This window comes from Otolemur garnettii, unplaced genomic scaffold, assembly GCF_000181295.1.
Source record: "Otolemur garnettii isolate 467f Iridium unplaced genomic scaffold, OtoGar3 scaffold00055, whole genome shotgun sequence".
NCBI classification, from domain to species: domain Eukaryota; kingdom Metazoa; phylum Chordata; class Mammalia; order Primates; family Galagidae; genus Otolemur; species Otolemur garnettii.
Window position 1 is genome coordinate 5,228,695 of NW_003852450.1, and position 10,111 is coordinate 5,238,805.

Here is a 10,111-nt window from a genome sequence, read left to right on the forward strand (position 1 = left end):
AATGTCTGTGCACCCCACATCTCAGTCACGTTGACACCTAGAGTTAACTATCACAGGGACCATCTAGGGAGAACATAGTAGATGATTCAAACCTTTCCCCCAGCAACCTCTGATGGAGCACATGCTAGGGGCAAGGTCCTACTCTTAAGACTCTGAATGCCCACTGGATTCTGTTCAATGTGATTTGATTGCAACTGTAGAATAGAGAACATGTCCACAGAGATCCTCCTGTAGATGTGGACTGGATGGACAGCCTTCATGGTTTCTATGATTCTAGGTGATGGATGGAAACAATGTCTTGAAACAGGCAGGAGTTCTGGGGAGGCAGGGAGGGGTAAGCTACTAGATCAGAACTTCTCAAGGACCATAGGAATTACTTGCAGAGCTTATTAAAATGCAGAAACTGATTCAGTAGCTCTGAGGTAGAGCCTGAGATTCTGCATCTGTAACAAGTTCTCGAGCGCTGCTGGAGACCACATTTTGAGTAGTGAGATTATTAGATGAGCTTTGAGGTTGCTTCTGATTCTCTAAATTCAGTCCAATCCAGCAAGCGTTCCCTGAGAACTTATTGTGTACCACAATGCCATGGAGGAGCTAATAGAGGTATAAGACGCATTTCCTGTCTTTAAAGAGACAACTTATATTTAGAAAGCTGGACAAATTGCCACAAGTTACATAATGACTCAACCTACTGGATTAACTTCTGAGTGCCTGGACTCTTAGAAAAGCATTCTGCGGCTCGGCGCCTATAGCTCAACCGGCTAAGGCACCAGCCACGTACACCTAAGGTGGCGGGTTCGAATCCGCCAAACAACAATGACGGCTGCAACCAAAAAAATAGCCAGGCGTTGTGGCGGGCACCTGTGGTCCCAGCTACTTGGGAGGCGGAGGCAAGAGACTCGCTTGAGCCCAGGAGTTGGAGGTTGCTGTGAGCTGTAATGCCACGGCACTCTACCCAGGGGGACAGCTTGAGGCTCTGTCTCAAAAAAAAAAAAAAAAAAAAGAAAAGCATTCTGCCTAAAGTTTTTATAAAAATGCCTTCCTGGGCGGTGCCTGTGGCTCAAAGGAGTAGGGCACCAGCCCCATATGCCGGAGGTGGCAGGTTCAAACCCAGCCCTGGCCAAAAACTGCAAAGAAAAAATAATAATAATAAAATAAAATAACAAAATAAAAAAACCTTCCTAAGAAGTTTGGTCTCAATTTTTTTGAGAAAGCCAAAAGCCTGAAATGTAGTATGTTAACCACCTAGAAAAATTACCTGAACAGAATAATAATAAGATCAGTTAGATGGAAAAGTACAGGGCTCTATTTAAGCCCATGGGGCAGCCATGGTGGGCTCCAACCCTAAGAAAGCCAAGGGTACACCAGCCTTATGCACCAGCTAGTCCTGGGAAGGACACCTCTGACTTGGCATTCGTGGATCAGAGTTCCTCTAGGAAGGAACACAGGGGAGATCCTTAGTGGGGAACGTCTGCAGAAAGGGGTCGCGTCCCAAGCTTGGGGTAGTCGCTCTGACCCCTTAGCTTCAGCCTGTAGTGACAGAAGTGGGAAGGGAGTTGGAAGTTAGTCAAAAGACTGATCAAAGTATAAACAAGGGTGGGAGAAAGCAGTGGCTATGGGGTCAGGTGGGGAACTCTTGTAGGCACAAAGGAAGAAAGGATCAGAAGGACAGGATGGACCCCCCCCCCCGCCCCCTGTGGAGTCCCTCCTCCAACCCAGGAAGGCCTTGGCTATTAAATGAACAGCCAGCAACAACAGGCAAAACACTTGCTAAGTAGGCTTTTTACATAGTCAATTGCTCAGGCTAGTCTTGGATTTGGGGTGAGGGCAGAACCTACTTCCCTGAACAATCTTGCCACACATACCCCAGTTCTCCAGCTCCTACTTGTTCAGCTCTAATCTCCACTCTCCACTACCTTCCCTCCATGAAGGACCCTGATAAGGTTGAGGGCAAGTGGAAGTCCTAATAGCGACCCCGCCTGCTTAGTTCTTTGGTCTTCTGCACGCTCTCACTCTCACTCACACAACCCCCTAACCAGGCCAGAGAGAGCTCAGAATGCCTGGAGCTGGTGGGGGTTGGAAAAGGGGGAGGGGGAGGGAAAGAAGAGGAGAATCAAACAGAAACCTTCTCATCTTTCTATCAGCAGCCATGCAAGGAATATTGTTCAGCATGGCACAAAAGCAGCACTGAAAATAGCTGCAGCCAGAGCGGGGCTGCCAACCACTGCCTGAGATAACGTCTACTTGGAGACACTGGTGTCTTTGTGGCGCTGTCAGTGTCCCTATTGTTCCCCAGCCTATTGCCTGGGGAATATTGTTCCCAGCTTTTGTCTCCCCCAGTTCACTTTTGTTTGCCTTTACTTACCATTTCATTCCTCACTCCCTTTGTGCTCTCCCATTCCCTCCTTTGTCTCTCCCTCTCTAAGCCTGCTTGTGGCTGTGGATTGGTGCCCAGGGAGACAATAGGCCCTACCCCCTCCCAACCTACTGCCCCTCCCTGAAATCACACACACCCATCGTTCCATTCTGCCTCTCCCTCTCCTAAGTGGCATCTAAGACGTCCCCACCAAAGGAGCCTTGAGGAAAGGTGGGGTCCAAGCTTTTACTCTGGGGGGGCAAACTGGTAACAGGGAGGAAAGGCCCTTGGAATATTGGGTTCCTGGAGTAAGTCTGAAATGCCTGACATGGGTCCCTGCTGCCTCTGTCTGGATCTCCTTTTTTCCCTTTATTTTTTTTTTTTTTTTTTAAAACAAAATAGGTTTTCAGTCCAGTCAAAGGAATAAGTAAACGCTCAGGCTCTGCATCTCCCAAGCCCTCTTTCAAGTGCCCAGCATGCACTTCTCTGACCAGGGCACTCAGCTTTCTTCCCCCTCCCTCTCGGCCCCAAGGATCAAAGCGACTTCTGTTTATTTGCACATTCAAATCCAGACTGCCTCCAGTAACTTGATCCAGTCAGGCGCCAGGATGGTGCAAGAAAGGCCCCGCCTGTACCCCCTCCCCCATCCAGCAGCCCTTTTGGCTGAACTGGGTAAGAAAGGGGACAGGGGTCTCCTAGGGTCAGAGTCGGGAGTGGAAGAGCAGCAAAGAAAAATAAAACTGTGGATCCCTTCAGAGTGGCCTCTGGTCCTCTCCCCTCAGTGACAGGGGTAAACTGAGGCATCAAAAGAGAGTTAGAAAGTAAGAGTAATCAAACCCACAGCATAGGCAGGTGTCTAATGGCAGTCCTGTCGAGAAACTCCTTTTCTATTCTAGCTGAGAACAGAAAGGCCTTAGGTAGCACTTGAGGGGCGGGGGTTGACTTATAGAAAGGGCTTTTTCTTCTACCTCCCCCATCTTCCTGCCTCCTTACAGAAGCCTACAGTGATTGGAGAGTTGAGGAAGCTTTTATTAATATTTTGAGGGGAAGGCTGGGAGCAGGGAGGTAGCCTGAAGCCAGAGAGGAGACTCTACTCTCTCACTGTTCTAGTTCCAAGGACAATGGGAATATTCTCCAGAGAGTCATTGTTTCAAAAGCTGGAAATAGGGTAGGGGATTTCCGGTAGTTTGACTGGAAGCCAGGCTTGGATATAAGGAGATAGGAAGAGAAGGAAGAGGAGGAGGAAGGGGAGAGGGCAGTCTCTGGGATTAAGTAAAACTACTACGGGCCTGTCCCCCAGACTTCACTGCTTTCAATCTCAACTGCCCATTTTTATCCTGATTCTTGCTCTACCCATCTCCCCTGTCTCCCTTTTCCAGGCAATCCAAGATCTGCTTAGATTCTTAATACCGTTAAGGCAGAAAGAGAAACAAAATAATTTTGTCCCTTGCCTTGAAGGTAAGAACTGAGTCTGATCCACCTTTCCAACTCTAGCCCATAACCCAGAGCCCCAGTAAGAACTCATTAAGCCTGTAAAGATGAATGAATGAAGACCTGGTAGGTAGGCTCTTAGGCTCCTGGTCTCAGAAAGTCACTTTGACTATCCAGAACTTCCAGGAGGGTAGGACCAGAACTGAAAAGTTTGAGGTAAGCAAAATCCAAAGGTAGGGGACAGGATTCTGGGATAGGTCAGGCAGGTGGCATAGAACACTGGCATATAGTTATCGGACAACAATTGCACAGCAATGCAGGGAAGTACTTGGCCTCTAGAACAAGATCCCCTGGCTTGAAACTGTCTCTACACTCACTCAATCTGAGCTGAGTATCTTTCAAAGATACAGATGTGATCACATTTCACCTTTGTGTAGATCCATTGGTGGCTTCTCTCTACCTTCAGTCACCTGTAAAGCACTGGAATTCCTCAAGGAGAAGGCCGTCTTGATTTTTCTCAGTGAGAAAAATATGACCAGCACTATAGGCACCCAGCAAATGTGCAACTGAATTAACCAATGACTGTGTGAGTTAATGTCGCCAATTCTCCAGTGCATTCAAGTTTGCACTTGAATGCAAACTTGAAGGGTGGCATTTCAAGTTTGGTATATTCAAACTTTAGTGCTTGGCTCGGCGCCTATGGCTCAAGTGGCTAAGGCGCCAGCCACATACATCTAAGGTGGTGGGTTCAAATCCAGCCCAGGCCCGCCAAAAAACAATAATGATGGCTACAACCAAAAAATAGCCAGGCGGTGTGGCAGGCACCTGTGGTCCCAGCTACTTGGGAGGCTGAGACAGGAGACTCGCTTAAAACACAGGAGTTGGAGGTTGCTGAGCTGTGATGCCACAGCACTCTACCCAGGGGGACAGCTTGAGGCTCTGTCTCAAAAAAAAAAAAAAAAAAACTTTAGTGCTTCATCCACTAGTGTTTTAGAGTTTTTGATTTAATCTTTGAAAATAGCCAGGGGCCATAAAGATCAAAATATGCACATTTATTTCAAAAATTGAGCCATAGCCCATCTATCTAGAATACAGTTGAGAACCAGAAAGTAAGGTAATATAGGCTGCAGAGTAACCAAAAGTGATGGCTTAACGGGGGATATATTCAATTTATGTGAGACAACAAAATATTTCCCTTGCAGCTATGGATGGCCGATGAAATATATGAAGAGGAGGTGGCATCTGGGAATATCTCCTAAAAGGGGCCAACTTAGATAGGAAGCATACATTTTGCCCTTCTAATCTTCTTCCTTGTCTTAACGTAGAAGGTGGTTGTGATTGCTGGATCTCTAGCAGCCATTTTGTGATCATGAAGGGACACTGAGTTTGAAAGCCTCATGTAAAGGAAGGCCAAACAGAAAAACAGAAATTCCTTGGGCCTCTGAAGATTGAAGGATCCACAATACTAGCCTCAAGTTGCCTATCTCTGAAATTTTTTATGTGGGGTAAAGAAAGCTTTTATTTATTTATTTGACACAGAGTCTAAATAAATAATAAATTATTTAATAATTTATTCATTTCAGACAGGGCAGAGTGCCATGGCATGATAGCTCACAGCAACCTCAGACTCCTGGGCTCAAGCAATCCTCTTGCCTCAGCCTCCTAAGTACCTGGGACTCCAGGCACCTGCCACAGCACCCAGCTAATTTTTCTGTTTTTTAAGTAGAGATGAGATGAGGTCTTGCTTTGCACAGGCTAGCCTCCAACTCCTAAGTTTAGGCAATCCACCCAACTTGGCCTCCTAGAGTGTGAGGATCACAGGTGTGAGCCACCAGGCCCAGCCTAATTTTTCTGTTTTTTGTAGAGATGGAGGCTTGCTCTTGCTCAGGCTGGTCTCAAACTCTCAATCTCAAGGAATCCTCCTGCCTTAGCCTCCTAGAGTGCTAAGATTACAGGTATGAGCCACCAGGCCCAGCCTACGAAAAGCTTTTATTAGATTAAACCCTTTAATTTGGGCCTTTACTTTAGGAGACAGACACAATTCCATATCAATGAAGAAATAAACTTCTACACCATTTATTTCTGTTCGCTGGACTGGTAGGAAAAAGAAAAGGAGTCATAAAAGATTTCTTATTGTTTACTAGCTCACATGAATAATCCTGTGGGTTGGCTCGGCGCCTGTGGCTCAAGCTGCTAAGGCGCCAGCCACATACACCTAAGGTGGTGGGTTTGAATCCCCAGCCCGGGCCCGCCAAACAACAATGATGGCTGCAACCAAAAAATAGCCGGGCATTGTGGCGGGCGCCTGTAGTCCCAGCTACTTGAGAGGCTGAGGCAGGAGACTTGCTTGAGCCCAGGAGTTGGAGGTTGCTGTGAGCTGTGAAGCCACAGCACTTTACCCAGGGGGATAGCTTGAGGCTCTGTCTCAAAAAAAAAAAAAGAATAATCCTGTGGGTTTTAAAAATCAAGTCTTAAGCGGAGTTTAGAGGCAAGGGCTAGAGAGAGAACAACTATTCTCTGCAATAAAGCAGGACATCATTCTGCAATGACTGAGGAACGGTGACACACTTAAGCAACAGGGAGAAGAGGATTACTATAGATGAGTATATGGACATTAGAATAAAGGGGTAGCTGATATCCTAAAAGAAGAGACAAGGGGAAAAAACTCTAAAAGACACAAGAACAGGTGGCTTAAAGGCATAGCGTGCTGGCTGCATATACCGGAGGTGGTGGGCTCAAACCCAGCCCCAGCCAAAAACTACAAAAAAATAAAAATAAAAAAATAAAAGACACAAGAAGTAATGAGTCCCACAAGTTTATCAATATTAATGATGTCTAGGGTAAATTCAAACAGTCCTATACATTTTATCAAGGCCTGAGGGGCATGAGGTTTTTACAATACTATGTAAAAAGCCGATGATTCAAATGATGAATACAGGTCATCAAAAATAAGTCCATTTCACTTGGTAAAGCAAGAGCCAAGTTCTAGGTCAAGACAGCGGGTGGGGCAGATGTTGAAACCTCTTTCTCCTTCTCCAAACACATAAAATGAGAGAGAAAACAGATTTTAAAACTTATAACCACACTTGAAAACATGAAAGGAAAATCTTAAAAACTACTAAAAAGGGAAGGCAGATTATTTACTAAGAAACAAAAATCTTTTTTTTTTTTTGAGACAGAGTCTCACTATGTTGCCCTCGGTAGAGTGCTGTGGAGTCACAGCTCACAGCAACCTCAAACTCTTGGGTTTAAGCGAGAGTTTGCCTTGCCTCAGCCTCCCAAGCAGCTGGAACAACAGTTGCCAGCAACAATGCCCAGCTACTTTTTTGGCGCAATTGTCATTGTTGTTTAGCTGGCCTGGGCTGGGTTGGAATCCATGCCTTGGTGCATGAGGCTGTAACCATATACTACAGGCACCAAGCCTCTTGGAATTTTTTTTTTTTTAAGAAACAAGAGTCTCATTTTATCACCCTTGGTAGAGTGCTGTGCAGCTCACAGCAACCTCCAACTCCTGGGCTTAAGTGATTCCCTTGCCTCAGCCTCCCGAGTAGCTGGGACTATAGGCGCCCGCCACAATGCCTGGCTATTTTTTTGTTGTGGTTTGGCTGGGTCTGGGTTTGAACCTGCCACCCTGGGTATATGGGACCGGGGCCCTACTCACTGAGCCACAGGCGCCACCCAACCTCTGGAATTTTTTTTAATTTTTTTTGCAGTTTTTGGCGGAGGCTGGGTTTGAACCCACCACCTTTGGCACATGGGGCAGCAACGTACTCTTTTGAGCCACAGGCACCGCCCCTCTGGAATTTTTTGTTGCTTTGTTTATCAGGCCCAGGCAAAGCTGGAACCCACAATGGCTGATCGGCGTACTAACCACTGACCTATGGCAGTTAGGTTAAAATAATGTTAAATGTAAAATTTTATGCCCAGTAAGCCTCTTCTTCTTCCAGAGTAAGAGTAAAATAAAGACATCCTTAGGCATACAAGAACTCCAACTCTCACTGAAAGAACAATTCAAACAAGAACAAAAATGAATCCTTTAGGAGAAAGTATGGTATGGAAAATTTAACACATACACGTGTGTAATTTTTAAAAAGGGAATATATGGGTACATGGTGTTACAGTAACAAACAATAGCCCCCAATCCCAAGGGTTTATAAGCCCACAGGTGTATTTACGCTGGTCAGCCTGGCTGCAGGTTGGCAGAGGCTCTGCTCAACATGCCTCTATTCTGAGATTTCAGAGGAAGCAAAAGCTTCTACTGGGAAGATGCTATTTTCATAGCAAAGAGAAATGAAAAGTGGCACAGCCTTTGCACCAGCTAGGAAGAAGTACAGAGCCTTTTCATCCACAAAACACGTCAGATGGCCAGCGCGCCATAAATGGGATGCACCCTTCAATCCCATAGCAATGGGCTGGGGTGCCTATAACTCTCTCAGGAAAGGGAGAGAGTAAATTTGAGAACTGTAATAGAGTCTACCACAATAGGTAAAAAGATTGGAAAAACATGACTGTTCACAGCTGTTAATTCTAGGGATGAGAAATACAGGTAATTACATTCTGTAGTTTCAAAATTCTCTAAACAAAAAAGACAAAGTAAAAAGTTTAAGGCTGGGCATGGTGGCTTATGCCTGTAATCCCAGCACGACGGGAGGCCAAGGCAGGTGGATTGCCTGAGCTCAGAGTTTGAAACCAGTCTGAGCAAGAGTGAGACCCCGTCTGGGGGAAGGGAGAACCAGGGGAATAGCTGGACATTGTGGCAGGTGTCTGTAGTCCCAGCTACTTAGAAGGCTGAGGCAAGAGAATTGCTTGAGCCCAAGAGTTTGAGGTTAGTGTGAGCTATCATCATAGCACCACTCTCCAGCCTGGACCATAGAGTGAGACCTCATGTCTCAAAAATTAAAAAAAATTAACATTAACATTTACCAAGGAATTTCTTTCTCTCTTCTTTTTTTTTGAGACACAGTCTCACTGTGTTGCCCTTAGTAGAGTGTTGTGGCATCACAGCTCACAGCAACCTCAGACTCTTGGGCTTAAGCAATTCTCTTGCCTCAGTCTCCCAAGTACTGGGACTACAGGCGCCCACCACAATGCCTATTTTTGGTTGCAGTTGTCATTGTTGTTTAGCAGGCCCGGGCCAGGCTCAAACTCCTCAGCCTCGGTGCATGTGGTCAGCACCCTACTCACTGAGCTATGGGCACTGAGCCATTCCCAAGGAATTTCTAAATGTGATATTTCATTGTGTGTGCTTATGACTTCTCAGGCCATATCACTTTATGTAATTAAATAGGAAACTTCATTTTTAAAAATGAAAAGGGGCCAAATAATATTGAACACATAAAAAGAGAATCGTGAAGAAATGGCACTTACCATTTCTTCTCAGGTATTTTTAGATGTTAGAAAAAATTATGAGAGACAGTGAAATGGATCAAAGAATTATTGAATATCTTTAGTTGAAAACTATACATTATCTAGAACACATTCTTCTAGGTTATCCAGTGTTATGTGTCTGCACCTTTCTTTGTGTTTGAGCTGTTTTACAACATTGTAAGCTACAAAATAACTGACAGCAATGCAAATAATTCTGTTTCATACACGTGAAAATGAACCTTGTCTAGTAGAGAGACAAGTGTATCTCTCCTTCCCACTCCCTAAAAATATATAGTTTTGTATATATTTATAAGTTCATTTTATGATCTACATATAGGTGTGGTGTTTGAATTTTCCTTTGAACTAGCTGAAACATTTTACTGATTTCCTCATTAGTTAATGAGTTAAATAAAATCTTTGATATGTGTTCACTTTATATTTGTATGACAGCTGTGCTTTTGTCTTTTTGTAAAATTACCTTTTATTTATTTATTTATTTATTTTGAGACAGAGTCTCACTATGTTGCCCTCAGGAGAGTGCTGTGGTGTCACAGCTCCCAGCAACATCAAACTCTTGGGCTTAAGTGATTCTCTTGCCTCAGCCTCTGGAGTAGCTGGGACTATAGGTACCCGCCACAACACCCGGCTATTTTTTGGTTGCAATTGTCATTGTTGACACTGTTGCAGGCCCAGGCCAGGCTCGAACCTGCCAGCCTCAGTGTATGTGGCCAGCAACCTACTCACTGAGCTATAGGCACCGAGTCTAAAATTACCCTTTAATACTGACTATGGGGCAGCACTTGTGGCTCAAAAGGGTAGGGTGCTGGCTCCATATGCCAGAAGTAGGGGTTCAAACCCAGCTCCTGGCCAAAAACTGAAAAATAAATAAAATAAAATAAAATAAAATAAACATAGAAAGTTAGCAACTCTTTAAAAAAAAAAAAATACTGGCTCGGC

At 44.9% G+C, this 10,111-nt stretch overlaps 1 pseudogene; it reads left to right on the forward strand.

The window, feature by feature from the left end:
- The first annotated feature begins 2,964 nt into the window (after nucleotides 1-2,964).
- The window catches only part of LOC100956079, a 38,288-nt pseudogene continuing 31,141 nt past the window's right edge, over nucleotides 2,965-10,111 (forward strand).